Source organism: Varanus komodoensis, unplaced genomic scaffold (assembly GCF_004798865.1).
Source record: "Varanus komodoensis strain SLA01 unplaced genomic scaffold, ASM479886v1 scaffold9, whole genome shotgun sequence".
NCBI lineage: Eukaryota > Metazoa > Chordata > Lepidosauria > Squamata > Varanidae > Varanus > Varanus komodoensis.
Window position 1 is genome coordinate 3884889 of NW_025336598.1, and position 12663 is coordinate 3897551.

The following is a 12663-nucleotide window of genomic DNA, read 5'->3' on the forward strand; positions in this document are numbered from 1 at the left end:
CACTAGTTAACTTTATTGAAATCAATGTAATTCAGTTGTGAGGAAGGGAATTGAAGATAATCTGATTTACTTCTCAGTAGACATGCATTTCAGCTATTTTTTTTATTGAGCAAGAAGACAAAGGAGGCAATGGGGAAGTCATGAAAGGGCAACCTTTTTTCAGAGAGCAAAAGTCATTTGCAAGAGACACAGAGAAGGCATGGGGGCATGGAGGCTGGAAAAGATCTCTGAGTTAACCAAGCCCCTTCCTTGCACGCACCTCCCTGCACCTTTTTGTCCCCAGTGTCCAGCAGATCAAAGATTTCCTGTTGCTGCACATTTGATGCTGCAGTGGAATTGGCTATGCAGATAGAAACAGAGAGGAGAGGAAAAGAACAGACACAGGCTGTTGCAGGTATTTGGAGCAATGGCAACAGAATGGCAAAGCAAGGTGGTACCAAGCCTCATCATTGTCAGCATCACAACCAGTCCATCCCTACTATTCCGCCTCTCAAGCAATCGTGGGAACATACTGCCATGAGAAAAATGCACTGGAGATCGGTGGTGAGATCAAAGCAATAGTGAAAATACTACCACATTTTCTCCACTGGAGAAAAAAATGGGAGAAACAGCTAAAAGATGTAGAACAGTTATTGGTCAGTGTTGATACTGTGAAAAGGCTCCATGAACTTCCATGACCAAAGGCTCAGGAGCACACGGTAAATACCTCATGCAGAGAATCCCTGTGTCATGGCGGCCTCGTAGCCACTGTGGCTCAGTGTGAACCTAGGGGTTCATGCAGATGAATTATCTATGCTGAAGAAAGGACACAAGCAACAGGTCAGTTCTAGAACATCTTCACATTGTAACTTATATGTTTATTAGTATTGTTACTGTTTTTCATAATTTCACTAGATGTTTTACATTTTTTAATCCTCGCAATAACCTTAATGCAAGTGTTGCTGCACAAATACTACTGTCTCTGTTGTAATGGTCAGCTGTCCCTGGATTCCCATCTCCCAGCAGCTTGCAGGACCTTCTTACAGCCCTGCTTCCCTGAACCCCAAACTCCCAGGGACAGACACTGGATTCAGCACATGACAACCCAAGCTTGGGGACAAAGCAGGTTTATTAAAAGTCATAGACAAAATAGGGGTGGAGGGTCTTAAAACACTACAACACACACTATATGAGGGTAGGGAAAGGAACAGGGAAGTAGGAGAGCAGCAGTTTCACTAGATTCACACCACTCAGCTCCCTGCAAGACCCCCAGGCTGGTTGGCCTCCTTGGACTGAAAATAACAGAGCTAGCTCCTCCTAAAACTAATACCTGACATAGTCTTCTCTCCCAGCGGAGTAGAGCAGTATTTCTTGACAGAGCCTCTGACAGCAACAGGGAACCTCTCTACAAAGAAGAACTCCAATCTCCCTCAGCTCCCTGCTTTTATCCAGTCAGATTATACAGATGACTCATGGGATGACATCTGACAGTACCCAGGTAAAAATACCCTTCAGCCTTGGAGAAGTATGAATGGTTCTGTCCTTGGAAGGCGTTGTGCATTCCCATTGGTTTTGGTGCCTGCTTTTTCTTGAGGTCCCACCTGACTGAGATGCCCTGGCTTTCATGCCTAGGGTTAACCTTCTGTTTCTGAAAGACCCTTAACCACTTCTCTGTTACACCTATATATTTTTAATTTGGCTTTATCTTCTCAGAGGAGCACCTATGCCTGACAATTTTTCCAGTTTTGCAAAGAACTAATGATGATAAGGATAAGGCAGCTCCTTTTTAAAAATTAATCCATGAAAACCCAGCAGTTATTGGCTATTTAGTAGGCTTCATTCACTCAGAATGATCTAATATGGTTATAAATTTCACGCATTGTTGTAAAAAAAATAAACAAGTATGTTACAGATATTTGTTGATTTCCCTGTAGTATCAAAGGGGAAACACAGAACTCTGAATTTTCTGAAGTGAGGCTGATTTGGGCCCAGCTCAAAGCAGCTGCCCTCTGAAGTGGTCCAAGGGTTTCTGAAGTGCTGAATCATGGTCTGAGCCATATCTGGCCTTTAATGCACATCTTCGCACTAAAAAGTTTCACTTGTCGATGTGCTGAAAACCACAACCCCAGTGTCATTGATGCCAGTTCATTAAAGTATCAGGAAATCTACCATCATGTTTGTAAGCTGTCCAGAGAAGCATAGTGATTGGACGGGTTAGAAATATCCCAAATAAAATTTTGCATATGCAGAGTATTTTCATATTTTAGCATCTTTCCCTTCACCTATAGAGTGATCTACAGTGATTGCCATTTATTTTTTCACCTGCTCTTAGTTAATTACTCTGTTGAGGTAGGTCTACCTATTTAGCAGTCACCTGCTAGTTCTGTAAGAAAGGGGTAAAATAGTGCCTAGTGCTCTATTGCAGCCTTTTGCCACACAATGTTTTGGTAATTATTAAAGAAAAGGAGATAGGTTTATACTTCTTTATAGTTACTCAGCACAGGGAGATGTGTAAGGAGAAAAGTCTCCTTTCTTATGTCAGAAAAGCAGAGCAAAAGAGGGTGGAGGAATGTATATACATAATTTTATTGCCTGGATATAAACTGAGAATTATATTTGATAGAATTATATTTTATTTCTGGTTCAAACTGAGAATTTGGCAGTTAGTTTGGGTCATGGGGCAGGCTTTGCTGCACAAAGAGTTTGCCAACTACGGAACACCTGCATTCAGTGAAGCTGAGCCAGCTGAGTCCTATTTGCTTCTCTGCTGAAGGAGTGAAGGAAACTCAACTGGCTTTCTCTTGGCTTCACCCACCCTACCTTATTCCCCTGTTAAGGGAAGGTGGCACATGTATGTAACTTCCAATATGTTAATTTTTATATATAACTGAAACATCCCTGGAGATGGAAATTGGAGTTGCCAATAGAAACGGATAAAGTAATTCACGATTATAATATAGCTGGGATTGGGATGGGATTTTGTTTTTAAGCATACTCAGCCAAAGAGAACACACTAATCCTAAATAATTGTTATTGCTAGTCACAAAGTCACATTTGAACAACATTCCTCCAGGCCTTCCTTCCTCCACCATTCCCCAGAGTCCACTTAAGCTCACACCGACTGCTTCAGTGACTCCATCTAGCCACCTCATTCTCTGCCGAATCCTAAATAATACCTGGTAGTAATTTATTCATAGAATCATTGAATAATAGAGTTGGAAGGGGTCAGAAAGCCATTGGGTCCAACTCTTCTGCTCAGTGCAAGATACCAAGTTAAACCATCCCTTTCAGGTGGCTGTCCAATTGCATCTTGAATGCCCCTAGTGTGGGAGAGCCCACAAGTTTCCAAAGTAATTGGTTCCATTGTGATACTACCCTAAGAGTCAGGGAATTTTTCCTAATATCTAGCTGGAATTTGGCTTCCTGTAACTTGAGCCTATTATTCTGTGTCCTGCAGTCTGGGTTGATTAAGAGGAGGTCCTGTTCTTTGTGACAGTCTTTCAGGTACTTGTAGAGTGCTGTGATATATCTCCTTAGTCTTCTGTTCTGGAGACCAAACATTTTAGTCCCTCCTCATAGGACTTTGTTTCCAGATCATCCTTGTTGCCCTCCTCTGAACCCTTTCTCGCTTGTCTGCACCTTTCTTAAACTGTTGTGCTCAGAATGGGACACAGTACTCCAGATGAGGCCTAACCAGTGGTGAGTAAAGGGGAGCTCACGTGATACTTCTATTAATGCAACCTAGTATTTGCCTTTTTGTAGCCACATCACATTGTTGACTCGTATTCAGTTTTGATCTGCAACCCTTCTAAGAGCTTTCTCATTTGAAGTATTTGTTAAGCCAAGTATCACCCATCTTGTAAAAATGCATTTGGTTTCTTTTTCTTAGGAACAGAACTTTGCATCTGCCCCTATTTAATTTCATTTTGTTGTTCTCAGCACAGCATTCCTGCCTATCAAAATCTTGCTCCATGGGAGCTTGCCTGCTTGTACCCCAGAGTCCCTAGACATGCTTGGGCAGCTTCCTGTGATCTGCTCATTTGGAAGTCAGGAACTAGAATGAATCACCCCCATCCATGCAGCTGCTGCTAGTTAACCAAGCCTCCCCCGCTTGAGTTGCAGCTCTCAGGAGCACATGGTCTCTTGAAAGAGACTTGTTGGGCTAGTCCAGATCCCTCACCCCTTTACCTCTGTCTCCCCTTCCACTAGAACTCTGCCACCAAACTCCTGTTTGCTCTCTCTGTTCACTTGCTCCCTGAGAACTTGACTGCTTATATCCCAGTCCCTAGACCAGCTAAGTCAGCTTCCTCTGATCCATTTAGCTAGGAGTCAGGAACCAGAATATTAATAACAAAGAAACCATTTCAAGTGCACCTATTTGCAGAGCAATATAATCCTATCCTGTACAAAACAGTGGGTGCAATCTTCTAAATCTGTGAAATCTGATATTAAGATACACTCATGATGGTCATAAAAATTTCAGTTTCAGAGTGCCTTGATACAGATGCTGAAGTCTCTCAGCACATTTACATTTTACTTAGGGAGTTTATGGGCTCTCCCACACTAGGGTCATTCAGACTGGGAGCATTCAACTACATCCTGAAGACCACCTTTTGCAGCTTAATCAGGAATCCTTTGCACAGCAGGACCTGTAATAAATCAGCCTGATCTGACTAGCTTCCCAATACATAGAATCATAGTAGAATTGGAAGGGGTCATGAAGTCCATCAAGTCCAGTCCCCTGCTGTTTCAGACATCAGTTTACACAATCCCACTCAGATGTCTATCCAGTTTCTTTCTGAATGTCTCTAGTATGGGAGAGCCCACCACCATGCTTGGCAGCTGGTTCCACTGTTGTATTGCTCTGACAGTGAGGAAGCTTTTCCTGATAATAGCCGTTTCTGGGTTGTCAACAGCTAGAGTTGATTATTCCGTGTCCTACACCCTAGCATCAGCAAGAGGAGATCTTGACCTTCCCCTTTGTGACAGCCTTTGAGGTACCTGTATTATTCAATCAGAAAAACTTTTCCAGATCTTTTTCACACTTCTTCAAAATATCTTCTTGTAATAAAAGATTGTCATTTAATCTCTATCTTCTTCTAACTTGCTCTTGCCAGATTATTTCTAGTGGATTACGATCAGGAAGTATCCTTGGTTGAATTTTTAGTCTCTAAATTCATAATTAGTTTTGGATATCCAACACATAGCAATCCTTGAATATGTTTTATGTTTATCAAAAAGAACATATCTCTATCTTTTAAGTTCTTCATTGTAGCCTCTGTGCATCACACATTATTGCAGGGAAGATTAAACAGATTTAATGGTTTTGGCAGGAACTCTCTGCCCCCACCCCCTTAGTATAAAGGGGCAGAGTGCCCACCATTTCCCCAGTCTGCTTGTGACTGCCGTTCGCTGTGCCTTGGGCTCTTTTGCTCTCTGCTATATTGCTTCTGATCTGGTTAAAGTTTTTCTTGTCTTGATTCTTCTTTTCAACTTTACTGTTATTTCATGTCCCAGTTTGCCCTGTTCCTAAACTCTGTTTCTAATCGCCCCAACCCCTACCCTACCCCCTTAAAAAAATAAATAACCCCCTTCTTTCATCCTCCACGTTGTTATGCTCATTCTGTTCTCTCTTTCTTCGCTTGATGGCACAGCGGGTGGCTTTCCATAAATGCTCTCAGTGTGGGGCCAAAATGTCCCCCACTGATCCTCATGACCTGTCCCTCCTCTGCCTTGGGGAAGGCCACAGGACAGATAAATGCAGCCATTGCCAGTCCTTTACCAGACAGGCTCGTAAAAATCACAAAAACCGGCTGCAAAGAATGTTATGGGACCAAGCCTTGGTCACCATGAAGCAGGTCTTGGCTGAGGCCAGCTCCTCTGCAGCTGTGGGACCATCTGAACCCCCATCTGCCTGACCATTTGTCAGCAGGGATGGAAAACACTCCTCTAGTCCTCCTCCCCACAAGCATAAGGAGAAGAGAAAGCACGTTACGTCCAAGGATTCCTTGAAGTCTAAATGTCCCAAAAAGGACAAACCTGACAAGCCCGAGTGTCGGCACAAAAAGCATGATAAGCTGCCCTGCTTGGAGCCAACCACCATTCTGATCTCGGTCCCGACCTCGGTTCCAGTCAAAGCCCAAGCTGTCAGTCCCTTGTGCAGGTGACCTCTCCATTGTCACCTCCAATGCTTACAACTTCGCTGCGCTTCAGTCCTGATGTGTTGTGCCTAACGACTTGGAGGAGTTGTTAGCACACGTAAGAGAGAGAGAAACTCCCAGTGAGAGTTAGGCTTTAGAGCAAGAAGATTTCTACTTGGTGCCCATAGCACAGACCCCGCCGCCTAACTTTGACGAAGTTTTTGTCCAGCCTGCAGAAATTGCTCAGCAGGCTGAGGGATGACCTGTTGCCATGGAGAATGCCCAGCTGAGGAGAAGACTTCGGCATTTGAACCAATTAGAAGAGAGACAAAGTCAAAGAAGGAGGGAGAGGAGTTTATCTAGCCCTCGTGGGGAGGGGCATACGCATAGGGTTAAAAGTACATCATAAATCTGAGATAGGTCAGAAAGGAGGGGGCAACTGTGTTGCTTAGAACTACCATCAACGGCTCCTGTACTATTCATCACCTGTGTATCTTGAAGTTGTTTAGATTAAAAGGCTTTAAACTTTGCCTGTATCTGTGTGAGTAATTAGGAAGAGTGCTCTGACCTCACGACATGACGCTGCGAGAGGCTTCATGTCTGATGGAGAGATCAGCGAATCTCCTCTGCAACTGGGAGCTGAAGAACCGCCTGCAAGATCTCTGACACCTATGCCTGTGGTTCACTCATCTCCAGAGGGATCTTCAAGGGTACCCCAATGCCCCTCGTCCGTCTTTCCACCTCCACCTTTGGCGCCACAGCTGTCATGGCACTGGATTCCCCTTCCTTATGGGGAATTTGATCCTGACTACTTCAATCGGCCTTACCCGTGGGACTGCTATACCCCATATGGATATTACCCACGTCCACTACCGTGCCCTTGTCACTCTATGCCGCACTTCATGTTGAGAGACACACCATCGACCTCTGTTGCAGCACTCGCCCGACCCTTCAATGTCTCTTGGTGGATCCTCATCCAGTCCACCTTACATTTCTGACTCAGACTCGGATGAGTCTAAACAAGCATCCACATCTCCAAATGCGGTCATTACCACCCAGGGCCCTGAGTCTCTGAGTGACTCTCAAGGAACCTTCTCTGAGTTGCTCTCCCATATGATCAAGTCATTGGAGATAGGTGTACAACAGTGCATCGATCCAAACCAGGACAATATCTTCGATATCGTCCACAAGGAAGATTCATTGTCTATTGCCCTACCTTTTATTACCATGCTTAGACAGGTGATGACTGACACTTGGCAGCTGCCTAACCACCCACATCCCACCTCCAGACACCTTGAGGGAATGTACAGAAGTTTGGGAACAGCCCATTCCTTTTTTGTTGAAACATCCTCAACTGAACTTGATAGTCATTGAATCCTCTCAAGGGTGTCAGAATAAGGAACACTACCCCAATGGGTAGAGAAGGCAGAAAAATCAGTATGATGTCTTGCCACATCTACACTGCTATGGGACTCAGTCTTAGGATCTTGAACTATGAGGTCACCATGGCCCGTTATCAATTCTTCCTCTGGCAGAAGATTGAGCCCCTCACTGCATTCCTTCCAGACCAGCAAAGGGAGCTGGCCCATTTCTTCGTCAGGGAGGCAATGCAGCTCTCCAGGCAGCAGTTCAACATGGCGAGACATCATGTCGATTGTGACTCTTGAGCCCTCATCTGTGCCATCGCGCTTTGTTGCCATGCCTGGTTAAGATCCAAAAATCTGCCTCAGGAGACCAAGCAGCATGTGGAGAATATGCCTTTTGACGGTTCTGGCCTGTTCAGTGCCAGGACAGATGACAAGCTGGAAAACATCCAGAAGGCATGTCTTATGGCATGTCATATGGAGACTCTGTCCCAACAAAGACGTAAGTGGCCTTGGGACAGATCCCAATACCGCTACCAACCTTACCAGTCACCATTCCCATCTGGGTGCCAGCAGTATGGCTAGAGACAACAGTGCATCCTCAGACAGAATGCACCTAGATAGCAGCAGCCCAGGCGCCGACCTGATGCAGACAAGCATCCATGCTGAGGAAATGTGCGAACCTCTCCTCTTAACTCCAACCCACCTTCCCCTCTTCCTTTTGGGGATCAACTGCAAAGTCGATTCCCTATCTGGGAGTCCATCACATTTGATAAGTGGTTTCTTACCATAATAGAACACGGATACAAAATCGAGTTTGAGACCTTTCCACCTGCTAGCCCAATCAGGTATACAGCAGCCTCCCCATCACTCTGGGATGAGGTGTCTCAGCTGCTTCGTAAGGGAGCGATCCATAAAGTCAGTCACTCTGAAGGACTGCACAGTTTCTTAAGTACTTTATGGTATCAAAGCATGATGGTAGTCTACGCCCAATATTGGACTTGCGTGGTGTCAATAAATTTATCCTACCTGAAAAATTCAGGATGACCACGCTTCAGAACATACTTACGTTGCTCAGGAGAGATTGGTTCGCATCCTTGGACTTGAAAGACGCTTACTTTCATATTACCATTCATCCTGCTCATAGGCACCTTCTCTGATTCACTGTCAGTTCCGATATCTTTGAATATAATGTACTCCCCTTTGGTCTTGCTACTGCTCCATGAGTATTCACCAAGGCATGGCTCCTGTTTGTGCTCACCTTTTACTCAAGGGTATACACATTTACCCTTACCTTGATGAGTGGCTTATCATCTCCTCTTCTAAGGACGACCTTTTAGCCTCCATCTGCACAACCTGCTCCCTTCTTAATAATCTCGGACTATGTAGTAATACGAAAAATCATGCCTCATTCCTTCTCAGGTTATCAACTTCATTGGAGCACATCTGGACTCCATACGCAAATGAGTCTTTCTGCCTCGGAACTGACAAGAGAGCCTGATTCTGTCTATCCAGAGCATCATCACTCAACAAGATACCTCTGTGCATTCCATACAGCAAATACTCGGACATATGGCATCTATGGTGGTGGTGTTTCTGAACGTGAGACTTTACAATGTTGGTTCAATCGCTATTTCCACCCAGACCACGATCAACCCAGCTGAATGCTACAACTGCAATATTTGGTATTCTGCACTCTGTCTTGGACGATTGATTTCAACCTCTCCTGTGGAGTTTCATTCCGTCCACCTCATCCGATGATGGCTCTTGATACCGACGCTTCCCTGACTGGATGGGGTGCCCACTGTGCATCTCTTCAAACCCAGGGCACCTGGTACGGCCATGAGACTACCAGACTTCAATTACCTGGAATTGCTGGCTGTTTTCAAAGCATTCCGCTCTTTTCAACCCATCCTTCAGGGTCACACGATCCAGATAGCGTTTGACAATATAGTGACTGTATTCTATCTGAACAAACAAGGCAGCACAAAGTCGGTACTGTTAGCAAACCTCACCATTCGCATATGGAACTGGTGCATCGCTCACAAAATCGTTCTACAAGCCGTGCATCTTACAGGTACTGACAACGAAGAAGCCAATTCTCTGAGCATACATATGTCGACAAATCATGAGTGGGAACTGGATCGACGAGTCTATCTTTGCCTGTTTCAGCACTGGGGAACACCGGACACACACTTATTGCGACCCACGACAACACTGTCTGCACAACGTATTGCTCCCGAGTGGGTATCATCAGGAACTCAATTGGAGATGCCCTCATGGTATCATGGGAGAACAAATTCTTCTATGCCTTTCCACCAATACCATTAATAACAAGAATTGCCAAGATTTGGCAAGACACTGCTTGTGGAATTCTCGTCACTCTGTGGTGGCCCCAACAGCCTTGGTTCCCCACTCTTCTCCAACTATTGCAACAATTTCTTTCACCTACCTCAAGTCCCTCATCTTCTCACTTGGGAACGCAGTGCCATTCAACAACCGAACTTACAATCTCTGAACTTTTCCATTTGGCTTGTTCACTGACTCTCTCTTCTATATCAGTACTGATGTTTTCCTTGGATTCAACACTCCTCTCACCCTCGGGATTGATGCCTGCTTCTCTGTCTGCCTTGTCTACATCGTCTCAGCAGTCCATATCTGTATTGCCTTCGACTTCGACATCAGTACCGATGCCTACCTCAAACCTGACAACTTTTTATCCTGACATACAATTTATTCTTCAGTCTGCACTACAACTGACCACACGTCATTCCTACAATGCCAAATGGAAGTGTTTCACTTCCTTTGCTGCTATGCACCATTTTCATCCTCAGTCTGCCCCCCCATTGAAAATAACTTGCACTTTTTACTGTCACTACACCATGGAGGTCGCAAGCCATCCTCCATTAAGGTGTACATTGCAGTCATCTCACACCACAGAGGATGTATCAGAGGCTCAGCTGTATTCTTGCACCACCTTGTGCATCAATTTCTATGAGGACTACAAAACCTCCACCCACCAACCCAATCCGTAGTCTGTTGTTCTTCAGGCTCTTACTAAACCCTCATTTGAACCACTGACTACAACCGATCTCCTACTTCTCTCGTGGAGAACTGTCTTCCTAGTGGCAATTACTTTGACCAGATGAGCCAGTGAACTCTGCCCTTCGTGTTGACCCTCCATACCTTAACTTCCGTAAAGAAAAGGTAGTTATTCTCACTGATCTGAGTTTCCTGCCTAAAATTGTGACTTCTTTTCATCTAAACCAGGACATTGTACTGCCAGCCTTTTTTCTGGCTCCTTCAACACCGATTGAATGATCCCTACATACTTTGAAGGTTCATCGATGCTTAGCCTTTTATCAATCCCAAAATGAATCCTTTAGAATGTCTAAATGACTATTCATCAAATACTTGGAACACAACAAGGGAGTTCTGGTCAGTACTCAAAGGTTTTCGAAGTGGATCATTGAGATGATTCAACTGGCCTATCATCTTTCCAAGTTAGACCTGCCTGTTACTCCAAAGGGACACTCCACCAGAGCTGTCGCTGCTTCTTCTGCCCCCCCGAGCAGGGATCCCTTTGCAAGGTATCTGCAAAGTAGCTGTATGGTCCATTCCGTGCACTTTTACAAAGCACTATCACTTGGACATCAAGGCCAGACAATATTGCTCCTTCAGCCAGGCCATCCTCTCATCAGTCCTCCAGTGATGACACTGTCCCGTGTCCGGGTGTGGTAAGCTTACTAGTCACCCATAACGTGTGATGCATGGAGGCCACAATGAAGAAAGGCAGGTTGCTTACCTGTAACTATCGTTCTTTGGCCATCCGTGCATTCACACAACCCGCCCACCAGCTCCAGTCAGTGACTGGGTATCTGCTACATGTACATTTTTTTGTATACGTGTGTGTGTCTTCTTCATATAGACTTATTATATGTATACTGTTTTTTCCTTACCTACTTGGTGTTTTATTCCTTTTACTTTATGAGTCAGATTCCTTACTGACTCTCTCTACTTGGGGGCGAATGGACAGTCTCCATCTGACTGGGGAAATGGTGGGCACTCCACCCCTTTATACTGGGGGGGGGGCTGGAGTTCTCACCAAAACCGTTAAAGCTGTTTAATCTTCCCAGAAAAAGGCACTGTGCTGGCACAGCACCCATAATGTGTGAATGCATGGATGAACAAATGACAGCTACAGGTAAGCAACCTGCCTTTTTTAAAGCTCCATGCATCTTTCAATTGTAACATTTCCATATGCAGTGGTACCTTGGCTCACAAACTTAATCCGTTCCATGACTCTTGTCATGACCCAAGTTAAATTTTCCCATAAGGTTCAATGTAAATAAGGTTAATCCGTTCTGTAACTACTTTTTTATCAGAAAAATGTGAAGCAAAGTGACAAAGAACAACAAAGATCGCAGCCATCTCTCCCCCACCCCGAGCACAAGCACAGCCATCTCCCTGCCCCCAAACCAGCACGACCACAATTGCGCCTGTCATTCCAGAGCCCTCGGGGTGGGGGGGGAGACGGGTGTGGGTATGCTGGGGCGGAGAGACGGGTACGAATGCAGGCGCACTCAGGGGAGACGGGTGCGATCATGCTAGGGATAGGGAGACGGCCGAGATCGCAGTTGCACTCATGCAGGAAAGACGGGCGCAATCACGGGCATGCTCCTGCAGGAAAGACAGGCACTATCTTGGCCATCTCCTCCCTCCTGCCCCCAGCACTATTGTGGTCATCTCTCCACTGGGGAAGGGGGAGATGGCTGCGATTGCGGCCACCACCCAATGCCAAGTTTGCAACCTAAATCTACATTTTTATGAAAATTTTGCTGGCGACCCAATTTTGTCGTGAACTGAGGTGTTCGTGAGCTGAGCTAACACTGTATTCCATTCATATCTCCAAAAATCAATATCTTGCCTTATTGAAAATCCAATAACTATTGAACAAGATTTTCATATTTTTTCTTTTGCACTATTTGAGGCATGTATTGTTACTAATGTACTTTCTACAATCTTATCTTAAGGATAATAAATATCCTTCTGAGTCTCTTATTCTCTCTGAGTCTCTTAGTCTTCTATAATATTTAAGATTTGAGTATTAATATAAAACACAACCCCTTTCTTTTTAGTATTTGCAGAGGCTTTGTAAACTTTGCCCAATTTTTATTATT

General features: G+C 44.8%; 1 protein-coding gene across 4 annotated transcripts in view; it reads left to right on the forward strand.

Annotated features, from left to right (window-relative positions):
- CRMP1 (collapsin response mediator protein 1) overlaps positions 1 to 12663 on the forward strand; it is a 180128-nt gene that overhangs the window by 19197 nt on the left and 148268 nt on the right. The gene's annotated exons all lie outside the window — the stretch shown is intronic.